Below are 14,395 nucleotides of genomic sequence, written 5' to 3'. Positions count from 1 at the left end.
AACACAAACTTGTTTTACAAGCGCTCTGTGCGTTTTCCAATCATTTGCAAAACAAAAAAAGCCTTCCGCTATCATATTTGACTCCCAACGTTAAACACAAGCTTTCTCATGAGCTCTCATGAATGTCTGCAGACACTGTGGTTATTAAACGCTGAATTTGTGATGCCCACATGTTTAACCTTTTCCTTCGAATAATTTGTCAGCTCAAAAATCCTGTTCCTCACTGACTATTGCTTGGTTGCTTTCTTCCTGAGAGGCAAAAGGTATGCATAACTGTATCTTTGCCATTCTGGAAGAAAAGCTGCAGAGGGATTTATTAATTTTAACTTGCGGAAAAAAATAAATCAAGATTGAAAATATCCTGTGGGTCAGTGAAAAACAGACAGAATATTTTGTTATCCTCTAGCTTCTGTTTGTACCTATGACAGTGCATGATGAAATCCTATAGCAGCTGAATGTCAGCTGACCTTCTTTGCTTGCTTTCCTTGGTTCCTAAAATGTTTTCTCTTCTGTGTCTCTCTACTCCATTTATTCTCACTCCGTCTGAAAATCTGAATCACTGCTAGGCAGAGACAAAATTTCTTCCCCATTTGCTGCCCCATTCACAGGATATATATTTAGGGGGTCATTTTTGGGATTTTCAGGAAGAGACAAAATTTGGCAAAGTCAGGAGGGACATCTGGACATCACCATTTCTTTCTCCCAGAAGTAGGGAGGACAAGATTGCCCTCCCTCTGATTGGCTTCAGAGTGACTTCATTCAGCTCCCCTTGCCCACACACCCTTGTTTGTTCCTAAAAATGGCACTGCCCCTCATGGGATTGGGGTAGACCTGAATTTACAATAGATCATCGCCTTGTGTAGTTTGAGCCTAAGCATCAGAAGTAATTAGGGAATCATTTGTTGGCAGCCAGGATTGTTTAGAATCAGGACTGGAAACGAATGTGGAATTCTTTAGCTAATACAGGACTTAACAATAAGTCTGAAGCTTTAAGCATGGCGATAAATAAACTGCCTTTTTTTCTAAGTGTGCTGGCAAAGAGAGAAATGCCTAAGGTCTCCTTTGAGGACATTTGAATGTTCAGAGACAATATAGTTCAAATTGTAACATGGAATATTTTGTCCTCCTAGTTTTTTGATTATATCTCTGGGAATTGTAGAATTTTCATGCTGATATCCTGTCTTTATATATAAATAAATACAAAAACTGTATTTTTATATTTATATATCGTGTGTATGCAGTTTTTGTGTATTATTATGTATTTTGTATGACTTCTAATTGTAAATAATCAACACATATATGATTTATTTTAACATATGTAATATAACAATACGTACTATTTGTATAGCACTTTCTGAGTGTGCTCACATATTATATTGATGTTATTTTTTTCTGAGTGTGCTCAAACAACCCTGTAAATTAAGCAGGCAAGAGCCCAATCCTATCCACAGGATACTAGTTGACTGCAAAGTTTGCCAGTGTATCCTGTGGTCCTCCATCACGGCTTCTCTGACAGTCTGTGGAGCGTGGCCACCAGTGCAAAGGCAAGGAGACCACACACAAGCAGCGCCACCATGAAGACAGACCGTCAGTGCTAGCATGGTTGGGGGGACTGGGGTTGATTGGGGCAGGGATTGGGCTTGGCCAGAGCAGATCGGGGGCAGATCTTGACAGCAGCAACATCTACGAGATCTTGAGCTCCCATTCTGGCATGGCACACCCCCTTCCCTTAACAGATCTACTCCAGGAAAAGAGCTGTAATAGATCTAAGTAGGCCCATAGGAGACCAGGGCACGGCAGAAGAGGTAAGTACACATTTCCTTTACTTAACTCTCCCAGCCAGCCCACAGGATGCAGCAGGTGCTGTGTCAGAATCTTTGTACTATGCAGGCCATCACTGGATAGGATTGGACCATTAGTGAAGTATCAACAAAGTAAGTTTATGGCAGAGCTGAGATATGAACCAAGAAAGTTGTGATTCATAAGCAAGACTCTCAGGACCCAATCCTATCCAACTTTCCAATACCGGTGTAACCACAACGAGCCCCTTGAAGAGGCCTCTGTGACTGCCTCCCTGCCACAGGATGCAGCACACACCCCATTGGCACGGCTGCACCAGCACAGGAAAATTGGAAGGGATTGGGCCCCCCTACACTACCCAACTATTCCAATATTTGCCTCACTCAACATCAATATCTAATCACTAAAAAAAACTAATTTCAACTTCATCATCACGTATGTTCCACAGGACCACATTCCTAATCTGAACAGTTTCTGCCTGATAGAAATGCATCACTAAAATATCTTTGAAATGCACAGGGGAGGTGCAACCCAAATTGACACTTTGTGCTCTCAGAAGGAATTTCCTCATTTGTATCAAACTAACCAGTAAGGAGCACCAAGTAGCCACTATATTTATAGAAAGATTTTTATATCTCCCTTGACCAGTATTTCAAGGGAGTTTTGCTAAACAGAACATTAAAACCGCCTATAAAAATGTGGTACAGGGTCCTATCCTAGCCAACTTTCCAGCACTGATACAGCCATGGCATCAGGGCATGCACTGCATCTTGCAGTGGGGGGGGGGGAACAGTCGTGAAAGCCTCCTCAAGGTAAGGGCATGTTTGTTCCCTTACCTCGGGGCTGCAATGAGGTTGCATCAGGGCTGGACAGTTGGATAGGATTGGACCCACAATGTGGGATACCCTGTTCCCAAGCTATGTTGGGCTTTAAATAAAAGTACCAGCACTTTTGACTGTGCCCAGAAATGGACAGGAGTCGGTCTAGGGCTTTTAGCATCAACAAGATGCCTAGTCCTAGTTAGCAACCTAGCCTCTGTATACCAGATTGTAGTTTGCAGGCTGTCTTCAAGGGCAGCTGCATGTATAAGGCATTACATAGTCTAACCTGGGCATGTCCAAAACCTGGATAACTGTGGCAATGCTATTATTGTCCAGAAAATGCTGCCCTGAGTCCCTTCGGGGAGAAAGGCGGGGTAAAAATAAAGTATAATAATAATAATAATAATAATAATAATAATAATAATAATAATAATAATAATAATAATAAAGGGCTCCGCTGACAAACCTCTGTGAAATTCCACACTTTTAAGAGTGCATCCTCATTTCAAGGGGGGAATGGAGATCTATCATTAGCATTGACTTAATGAGTGGCTTATCACAATCCCTACCTCTAAGATCAGAGATAGGAACTCGAGTCAGGTGACTCAAGTCTGAGTTGCAAAAACATGTTTTTTGCCGACTCATGTACAATTGCATCAGGTATGTCCATGACTCCGGCACTGACTCGAGTGTGAGGCCACTTGACTCAGCACTGATTCCCCATGCATGCAGACTTGGGTCTGTCTGTATTGGATGTGCTTGCTTACTTTTTTTGTGGCATGAAAGACCCTGTGGGGTCATCAGTCAGACCAGGTGAGCAGCAGGGAAGTTCCAGCCAGGAGACAAGGAAGGGTTAATATTTTGCATCGAGCAGGAGCTGGGGGAGGGAGGGAGGGAAGGAGGTGGAAGGGGGGAGCGGGCTCTCTTGTCCATCTTTGAAGGAACCGATGATCATTGGATGATCACGGTGGACAGTCTTATGTTTTCTTTGGATGAGGGAGGGCAGAAGGAGAAGCCCAAGGGGGCTCTTGCCTTAGAATTGGCTGGCGAAGCTCGGGGGGGGGGGGAAGGAGGCAGGCAAGATAGGGCAAGGCGGTTCATAGCAATCACGCTTTCCAACCTCATGGCTCCTGCGGGCTCCATTGTTACTTGGGAGGAGGAAGCCTCATTGAATGACAAGCGCAAATGGGACTCCAACTGAGTAGAGCTGCAAGGGATTGGGTCATACTGGTAAGCCTCCCAGCTCCTGTATATGACCATCCTCCCTCTTGCTGCTTCTGTTTCTGCTCTCACGCAGTCCATCCCACCACCTCCCGCCTTGTTTACAGATGGAACATCAGGGGAGTGCTTAAAGGGAACTCTGACACGCACACACACCCCCGAAGCAGCTCTGTTTTTTCCATAGAGCCATGGCTGGCTTTCTAAAGGGAAAGTTTCATGGTTTGAGTCTTTTTGAGTCACCAGAACAGTCTGGACGACTCTGAAAGTCTGCCCATTAGACTCATTTTCATGTTGAGTTGCAGGGAACAGACACTCATGACTCTGGTCACACGCTGGATTTGCCTATCCTTGTCTAAGATACTGATTGGTTCACATCTGAAAGGGAATGGGCATCCTTTTGTGCATCATAAAGGCTATCCCAAACAAAGAATGGGGCTTGTACCCAGGATAAGCAGATGAAAGGACAATTGGGAGTTACTATTAAACTTTTTTGTCCATGCTTCTTTTTTTCCACTGTGAGAAGATGTACTTTGGGGGCAGAGCAATAGCAACTTGCTACCTGCCTTCAAAACTCAGAACAAATTTGGAGATTTTACTTTTCACTCCTAAAAATCAAGATGCTAACAGCGCAATTCTAGACATGTCTACTCAGAAGTATGTCCCATTGAGTTAAATGAGACCAGTTCCCAGATAATCATGTATAGGATTACAGCCTAAAGCACATGTGTCCCATTTACCATCCTGGGACAAATGATTTTGTTGTTTTGCAACCAGAGTTTGAACTACTTTTTTCCCCTTTGATGTCTGAATGTAGTTTCCTAACAGTAACCCTGTTTTTCTATTTTACTGCATTCCTGTCAACCTCAAACCCACCCACGTGTAAACACCCACTTCTAACCAGAGGGTGTGAGAAAACAGATGCAGCATTGTCTAATGCTGGATGGAAGGCAGAGACAGTAGTAAAGTGAACCCTCACAGAAGAGTTAGCCAAGCCCCAATCTTGTCTGATCTTGGAAGCTAAGCAGGGTCAGGCCTGGTTAGTACTTGGATGGGAGACCGCCTGGGAATACCAGGTGCTGTAGGCTTATACCATAGTCTTTCGAGACTGAAGGTTGCCAATCATCATCAGACTTATGGTGGATACTGTAGTGTGGAATATCCAGGACAGAGGCATCCCTTGGCCGAAAGCTGTTAGATCGCATGTAGGCACAGAAGCATTTTCACTTTGCCAGTTAAGGGCCCAATCCTATCCAGTTTTTCAGTGCCGTTGCAGCCATGACAATGGGGCGTGCACTGCATCCTGTAGTGAGGAGGCTGTTCACAGAGGCCTCCTCAAAGTATGGGAACATTTGTTCCCTTATCTCAGGGCTGCATTGCAGTTGCACCAGTGCTGGAAAGTTGGATAGGATTGGGCCCTAAGTCTGGCAGGTCAAGAATCTCCTTGAATGGACTTTTAGCTCCCCCTTTATACTGACTAAGGTTTGTTCTCCATACCATCAGCTTCTGTGGTTCAAGGTCATGGTACAGTATTCAGTTCTGAGACAGGAGAGTCAGGTGACAGGACAGGTAAAGGAACTTCCCTTTTGCTACCGTCAACAGAAGTACCAAGCAGATTTGCCTCAGCTACCACAGTATTATCAAGACGCAGTCAGTATTAAACATACACATCCTTGGTGATTAGCAGGAAGGGGGGGCAATGCATAAAACATGGACCTCTTTCCTTGGGGTTAGACTTGTGTCCCCTGTGGAGTGGGAACTGTTTCTGGCACAACTGCAGAACTCCCACCACTTTGTGCTATGACTCATAGCAAATAGGTCCACTGCAGGGCACTCTAGCGAGGAATTGTGGAATGGAAGACATCAAAGTTGAGGGTCCATTCGTAGGTAACCACTCTGCCTTCCACTCTGCCAAGGGAGTCTGCGAATCTGTTGGATACCCAGCTAGATAAATAGCAGTACAGGTGATGCAATGTGGAATGCACCCGCCCCAAACTGTCCACACCAAGGAGCAAAGGGTTTTTGATGACATTGCACCCACTTTGTTTATGGCATATATGGCAGTTGTACTGTCCCTTGGAATCTGTACTACATGATCCTTCAGAAGTGGTAAGAAGAAAAGCTGGTGAGCTTTCCTTAGTTGCCTTGTCCAAGCTCCACTGATTTCAAGGGAGCTGCAAGGAGCTTCTACTAAACCGAGTAGAGGGTGGGATGGTTGAGGGATGGTGGAATGTGCCCAGTGGTTGGCAGCATGTTAATTTATGGCATAACCAAAACCTATGGTAGCCAACTGCTGTCTGATGTGATGAAATTCCAAGAATCTACAAAATCTTTAGATACCCTCTTAATTATTCCAAAAGTATGCCAATGTTGTTGCCATTCAGCTATGTTATATTTGAATCAACTATTGTGTTATAAACTTTGGTGGATGGTGTTGGTGTCATGATATCAATATTGTGAATATCAGAAACTCATGATGTTATATGAATGTCAGCATTGTGGACATCACAAGCTGGTGAAGGAGTATTGCTGTTAATGCTGTAAACATTGTGAAGGGACTACAGAGGAACTAAGGCTGCAATCCTAACCACACTTTCCTGAGACTAAGCCCCATTGAACAAAATAGGACTTACTTCTGAGCAGACCTGGTTAGGATTGTGCCCAAAGTCAAAGACTTCCCTAGTTTTTCCTGGAATTCTTCAGAACTTGTCTGTGTTTAGATGTAGATGATTGTGGTTTTCCCCTTTACTGACCTGATGTACCTGTGATATGGAGTGTCAGAATAAGGCCTAGTCAATAGCAAATGTTGTTGACCTTATCTCAGTTTTGTCTTTGCAGGATAGCAGAAAAAGAGCCTAACATTTTTGCCATCAACTTGGTCTTCTTTCCACTGAGCCATTAGCGGAAGTGCTGAACAGGCCCTCCCCATCATCAAAAGGCAGGTACACAATGTGGTATTTGGAAGAAGAGAAACAGAATGTAGTCACACATGCCCCAAGGTGCTGTGGACCCAGCATTAGATAAGCAGTCAACCAGATGTTTCACAGATGTTTGGCCACCTTGGATGCCTCAGACTGGAAGATGTTGACAATTTTACAATCATCCTCCAATAGCTTGTTCCAGAACGGAGATGCTCTCTCCCACAGAGTGTATTGGTAACTTGCCATGCAAGAAAGAAAACTGGCAATCTTTATGTTCATGGCGACTGTGGTATAAAACTTCCTTGGCATTGCATCCAGCTTCCTACCATCAGAATCTGTGGGAGCCAAATGGATTTTCTTCTTCTTGGCTAAGACATGCTCCACTATGCGAGAACTCGACTTCAGATGGTTAAACGGAGAAGAACCAATCCTCCTATTGAGGGTTGAAGTAAAAGGGAAGCACTTCTTTTAATGCCTCTTCAGCTACAGCTGAAAGGTGCTGAGGAATTCCCATAATAAATGCTCTCGGAGTGCATAGGTTTTCCTCCATTAAAGCAGGGGCAGAACACTCAACAAAACTCTGGAAACTTTCAAGGTCGGCTCTGTGCATGTGCAGAACTCCATTGCATGCGCCCACACATGTGCCCGCACAGAGACCATGATGAATAAATGTCTATTATCTGCATTATTCATATTGGGGATTGAATTCCAGGGATGGGTCATTACTTGGATGACTCAAGGCACGTGTGTCAAAAACTTGGTGACTGACTCAAGACTTGGGGGTTTTCCCCCAAAAATGAAAAAACTTGAATAAACTTGAGTCAAGACTTGCTTTTATGTGTACTTGCGACTGTTTTGTGTGTGCTTGCTTGCTTGCTTTCCCTGCTTCCATGACTAGACTTGTTTTTCAAAAGACTTGGACTCAAGTCAAAATGATTCAAAAAACTGCTCTGGGTGAGCTGTGATGGCTGCTTGTTATGACTCATGGGTGACTTGAGTCAAGGAGGGTGGAGACTCTCAGTCTGAGCTTGACAGAGGCCAGGGAAGGATGTCTATCCATCCCTGGCCTCTGCTGAGCTCAGAGGTCCCTCCAGAAGAAAGGAGAACAGATCTCCCTTCACCTCCAGTGGGGACCCCAGGACCACAGGGATGGGCATTCACCCCTACCTGTGGTTTCAGGTATCCACAGGGGTTTAGAATGAAACCCTTGTGGATAAGGGGGCATGCCTGTAAAGTGAACATCTTCATTTTGTTATTCAGAGAACAAATGAAAATCTGACAGTAACAAAGACCGATCAGTGTGTGTGTGTGCCAGCTGAGGGCATCACTTAACAATCGCAGGACCCAGTCCTATCCTGGTCTTACACTGGTAGATTTCATGATCCTTCACCATCAGTTCTGGGCCACTGGCACAGGAAGCATTCCATTGCTCTGCACATGGCTGCCACCAGCACAAAGAGCTGGAGGCTGCATGTGAGTGACAGTGACCTGCAGAATCCCCATTGTTACTGATAAGTCAGCAACAGAGATGGATCGGGGAATGGGCTGGGCTGGGCTGGGAGCAGCAGGATCTCTGCAGCAGCAGCACATGTCACATGCTTTACCCCCTTCCTGGCCTGAAACCGCAACCTGAGTCTCCTCAAAATTATGCCAGCTAAACAACTAGCACAGGTCTGATGAGACCCACTGGAGACTATTGGAGACAGTAACGTAAGTTCAAATGTTCTTTACTTACCCCTCCTGGGCTATCTGGTCCCCTCCAGCCCATAGCATGCAAGTCGCGCTCCATCAATGGCGCTGTATGCTCTGGGCTGGTGGGGGATAGGATTGGATTGACAAAACTTGGATTTTCATCTAGGATTGGTGGCATAGCATGGCTGGGGCAAAAGGAGTGGCCCGCCCTCCTCAGATATCTGGAGGTTTGCTAGGCTCTGCACTGGGGGGATTAAAGTGCTGTTGGTTGGCAACCTTCAGTCTCGAAAGACTATGGTATAAGCCTACAGCACCCGGTATTCCCAGGCGGTCTCCCATCCAAGTACTAACCAGGCCTGACCCTGCTTAGCTTCTGAGATCAGATGAGATCAGGCATGTGCAGGGTAATGGCTGCCTGAATGTTTAGAGCGGCAAGCAGAGCATTGAAGAACCCTTCTGCCTGCCTGCACCTCTGTTTGGCTCCAAATCAGAGCCATTCAGGAGAGTAGCAGGCGAAGGGGGTGGGCAGGGAAGCCCCAGACCCTACTGCCAGGCTGCAGTAGGTGTCAGGAGGCAGTGGCATGTAGTGGGCAACGGGGCGATGCACTCCCCCCCCAAGTGCTCTCTGTGTTTCCTGGTCTCATCATGTGGGGGGGGGGGGGATGCAGCGCTCATCACTGGAAGCGGCAAGCGCCTTAAATTGGACTGACCTGCCCTCCCTTAGGTCTGCATGGCTGCCAAATGGAGCCATTCCAGATGTGGGGATATGCCCAGTGCAGGGAGGGACAATGCATGTGGAGTGATGCTTCCATGTCACAGTGTCCCCTGGCCCCAGGAGCCAGGAAGCTCCTCAACACTGCTGATTCAGGAGGTGGTGGGTGATGTGATATATGTATAACATCTAAATGTGTGAAAGCAATGCAGAGCATGGACACAGAGAAATAAGGCAGGTCTTAACTAAGGCAGTAGCATCACATATCAACATTCAGTCAGCAAAGTTCCTTAGAGACGTTGGAGAAATATTCTCCCTCCCAGCCCATTCCCATCTCGCTTATTCTTTATGAAAAAGCCATGAGAACCGTCTGCTTGGAATGTTTTGGTTTGTAGCCTGATTGAATCTTGGACAAGACACCCCTTATAACATATAAAAAATAGCAACTTTCCAATCACACTAAGAGTTGTTGATTTCAGATTTATCACCACCCTTAGGAAAGGAATATTCCCTAATGCTGGAGCTTCCCAGGCCGAGAAAAGCATCCAGAAGTGAAGTAATATGAACATAATTGGGCTCTGAATTTTTTTCTCTCTCTCTCTTTATGAATGTCAGTGGTGGATAATGGTCTCTCTTTTCACATTTTCTCCCACTCATCAACTTATATGTGCTCAGAGACAAGAAATTTAAAGGACAGGGGCCAAGTACTCTAGAAAATTAGGGGTCTTAAATGAAGCTTCATATAAATATACATGCCTATATCAGTGCTCTTCAGTGGTGGGAGCTAGCCAGTTAGTTGGAAATACAAACTGAGCGTATTCATTGTTCCAGTCTTTGTATCTTTCCACCTATATGCCCAGTATTGTGAAAGCCATTGGTTGTCATCTTCGGTTTCACCATTTGGAAACAAATACCTGAGCCCAGGAAGATAGCACACACATCTACAGGTAGGAGGAAAGAACAGACCCTTGCTTTCTGATTGATCACTATTTCAATGCAGAAACAGTGTCCAATTCCAGCCCTCCTGTAATAAAACCAGCATTACAGTATATTTGATATTTGAGTTGACTAGGACAACCACGTCTGACATCATAATTGCTATGGCAGTTGTCTCATTATCAGCGACACACACAGAGTAGTGCATGGATTGGCTTTCTGTAAACCAGGGGTGTCCAAACTTTTTGGCAGGAGGGCCAGATCATCTCTCTGACACTATAATGAAGGCCAGGAAAAAAAAAATTTTACATTTCAAATTTGAATAAATGTACATAAATTTACATAAATGAATATATTAGAGTTGGAATTTATATGAATGAATAAAGGTCTTGCAATAGCTCATGGCTTATAAAAGGTCTTGCACAAAGCAAGGCAGGCCTTTCCTTTGCTGCATCACAGACATGGAACAGCAAGCAGTGGAGGAAGCCCTTGTCCCACAGCTCACGTGAGAGGTTAAACAGTTGCCGTCATGCTGAGAGCAGTTGTGTTGGGCCAGCACAGGCTCCAGCAAGTCTCCAGAGGGCCAGAGGCTCATTGGAGACTGGGGGCTCCCTGTGGGCCGAATTGGGAGTCCCTGAGGGCAGGAAGCGGCCCCTGGGCCAGGGTTTGGGCACCCCTGCTGTAAGCCATCAGAGGTGCTGGTTGTATGGCTCAACCCCTTGCACACTCATTTCCACAATCTTTCACAGCAACCAAGAAAAAATACACAAAATTTCTACCTTGACTGCATACTGATATTTCTCTCTTCCTCCAACATCATGAGAGCTAGAGGATTAATCATGGAGCTTCTCTTGCAAAAGTGGGAAACACGTAGATGGCCACCAACATTCTCCCGAAACCGGAACATTTTTTCCATCCTCTCAATGGGCCATCAGCCCCAACAGGAGAAGCAGTCACTGCGCGAATAAAGGTAAACAAAAATAGCAATGCGCTCAGCATCCTGAGACAGATTGATTGTGGCAGGTGGGGTTTGGCAGTCTGGTTCTGATTTTCAAAGAAGGGATTAGAGCCAAAACCAAGGCATTGCCACAGTAAATTAACCATATTCCAACAGTTACGTGGCTCATTTCTTTTCACTTCTACTTTCATTTTACATTAGCGACATTTGGCACGTCTGATTTAAAAGCCAGTATTTCTATTTCTGACTCCATTCAGAGCCAGTTTTTCACTTTGTGCCGCAGCCTTAAAACTCCACTCAGAGTTGCAGGAGGCAGCAGGGGGGCAGAATCTATCAAGGGAACCAAAAGGAGGATATCTGTTCATTAACTATACAAAAAAATACACATTTCCAGCAAGTTCGTACTTCTCACCATGTATACAATAATATTTTTGCAGATACCAAGCTAGGAAAAAGCAGTCCCCTTGCCGCTTTTGCCAACATGGGATCTTTAAGCAAATCACTGGAAGTAGATGCATTCAACATCTTCATATGAGTGCCTGTCAGTATGCTGGGGAATGCCGTCCAGACGAAAATAAATAAGCCTCTTTGAAAAGCATTCAATTAAATGCCCCCCTGAATTATTTGCATGTTGTCACCCTTCTTTGGAGAAGCTCAGAGTAGCATACATGGGGCTATTCCACATTTTCTGAACATCCCAGTTTGTCTGAACAACCACCTTTGGCTGAGAGAGAGAGACTGGCCATGGAAGGATTTGAACCTGGGTCTCCCTGCTCCAAGTTCAGCACTCTGTCCCCTACATGACACTGCCTCTCTGAATTGCTTACACAGTGGCACAGGATGCAACCAGGTCTGACGGTTCATCAGTCAGATCAATCTATTCAAAGTATTTTGATTAACTAAAAGACACCACTGATTAATCAACCAGCAGCTATTAGTTATTAAGACAAGTTCATAAAAGAATGGAAGTGGCTGACACCACCATGGAGGAGACATGCTCTCTCACACTGGAAACAGAGAATCTGCCAAAATGGGGCTGGCTATGAAATGTGTATGCATTATCTAACATGGACATAAGTTTATTTTTTTTTCCTCCAGAGGTACTGTTTTATTCATATCAAATGTATTCATTAATTGCTTGAACTATGATTATGAATTATGATATGATTAATTGATTCTTAATTGGGTGACAACCCTAGGCGCAACCACTGAAATAAAGCAAAAGTAGATGTGGCCAATGGTGGGAAAGGAGCATCAAAACAATAAGATGGATTGGATGTTCCATGCAATTTTTTCTTCCAGGGATGGGAACTTGGCAATGTGGCAAGGTTTGAGTTGAGCCCCAAGTCTCCACCCCCAGCAACTTAACTTGTGCACAAGTCCTAGTGGGCCCTTTGCTGACTCATCTCCTGAAATTCCCAAGTCATTTTGACCCGAGAGAGTCTCTTTGGGTCAGGCACAACAGGGTGAGGCATACCAGGGCATGGACTGAAAGGGACTGGGAGGTTCCGTGCTTGGCAAGATGGGAGAGAATGGGATATATAGCAGGAAGGAACAGAAGTGGCAAGTGCCCCTACGCGGCAGTACCTGGGAGGCTTACATTAAGAGTACAACCCAATCCTTTGCAGCTCTACTCAGAAGTAGTCCCATTGCCTGTCATTCGGTTAGGCAGGTTCTTCCTCCCAGGAACAACAGCCAGAGCCATGAGGAACCACTTTCTGGCCTCCCCACCTCCTTTTTCCCCCTCCCTGGGCTTCTCCAGCCAATTCTAAGGCAAGAACTCTCTTGGGATCCTGCCCTCCCTCATTCAGAGGAAAAAAAAAACCACCCATCCTTCATCCAATGATCATTGGTTCCTTCAGAGATGGACAAGAGAGCCTGCTCCTGCCTTCCTTGTCCCCCCACTTCCTGCTCAATGAAAAACATTACCCTTCCCTGCCTCTAGGCTGGAACTTCCATGCTGCTGCTTGCCCAGTCTGAATGATGGCCCCACAAGGTGTTTCACACACCATAAAAAGTAAGCAAGCACATCCAGACACAGGCAGACTTGAGTCTGCACACATAGAGATTCATCTCCGAGTCAGTGACTCAAACTCGAGTTAGTGCCCAAGTCACTGACATGCCTGATTCAAGCGTAAAAAAGGGTACAACCCACGCTTGACTTGAGATGGCGCGCCAGCCTATGGAGGCTGGAACAAGCCTCTGCACCGACGGAGGCACCAAGGAGGATGCAGGAGGGAGGTGTTCCTGGATGGAGGGAGGGCGGGTGGTGGGTGGCACCAGGGGCGGGCTGGTGGGGAGCGGGAGGTAGGGCTAGAATCTGGCAGTTATGCCGGATCCCAACCCCCGTTCCCAGGGAGAACAGAGCAGCTTCAAGCAGCTACGCTCTTCTTGGACTTGGTCCAAGGAGACCCATAGGGGAAAGGGTGCCTTTCCCAGAGCTAAGGGAAACGTTTCCCCTTGCCTCTGGTTGAGCTGCTTTTGGTCCCTATTCTTTGCTGGATACAGCGCAAGCCTCCTGGCTTGCTTGTTCCAGCACAGGGTAGGATTCTGCCCTAAGTCAGTGTAACACATGTGTTTTTGCAACTCAGACTTGAGTCACATGCAGTGGCGTTGCTTGGGGGGTGCGGGGGGTGCGGGCCGCACTGGGTGACGTGCAAGGGGGGACAAGCACTGGGGATGACACGCTAAAATCACGTTTTTTAGGAGCACCCCGTCATGCCATACACCATTGGATGTGGAATTTCCAGTGGAATGCAGTGCTAAAAACCAGAGTCAAATAGCCCCTTTCCTTCAAAAGTTATGGCCAAAAGACCAGAAAAAAAAAATGCATGGAGCGCTATGGAAAGTGAAACCGAGAAATATCGCGTGTTTACTCACGAGTAGGCGTACTTGCATTAGTCTGTCGGAAAGGGCAGGCTGAGAGGAATCCAGCAACACCAGAAAGGTCCCTATCCAATGAATGCAGCCCCCAAAAAAACACCCAAGAAGGAGGACCCTCCCTCCCAGCTGCAAGTGTATTGAGCATTACGGAAGTCTGGGTAGGAGGTCTGGTCTACAGCAGGGGTGTCCAAAGTTTTTGGCAGGAGGGCCACATCGTCTCTCTGACACTGTTTTGGGGGCCAGGAAAGAAAATAATTAATTTACATTTAAAATTTGAATAAATTTACATAAGTTTACATAAATGAATATATTAAAGATGAACTTATATGAATGAAAGAAGGTCTTGCAATAGCTCAAGGACTATAAAAGGCCTTGCACAAAGCAAGGCTGGCCTTTCCTTTGTGGCCGCTACTGCATTACAGATGTGAAACAACAAGCAGTGGAGGGAACCCTC

General features: G+C 45.7%; 1 pseudogene; it reads right to left on the bottom strand.

Moving 5' to 3' along the window:
• Positions 1-8,754: 8,754 nt before the first annotated feature.
• Positions 8,755-8,871, bottom strand: LOC136637262 (5S ribosomal RNA; annotated as a pseudogene).
• Between the last annotated feature and the right edge of the window lie 5,524 nt (positions 8,872-14,395).

This window comes from Tiliqua scincoides, chromosome 1 (genome assembly GCF_035046505.1).
Source record: "Tiliqua scincoides isolate rTilSci1 chromosome 1, rTilSci1.hap2, whole genome shotgun sequence".
Classification (NCBI taxonomy): domain Eukaryota; kingdom Metazoa; phylum Chordata; class Lepidosauria; order Squamata; family Scincidae; genus Tiliqua; species Tiliqua scincoides.
This window is presented reverse-complemented; position numbering and strand designations above follow the sequence as displayed.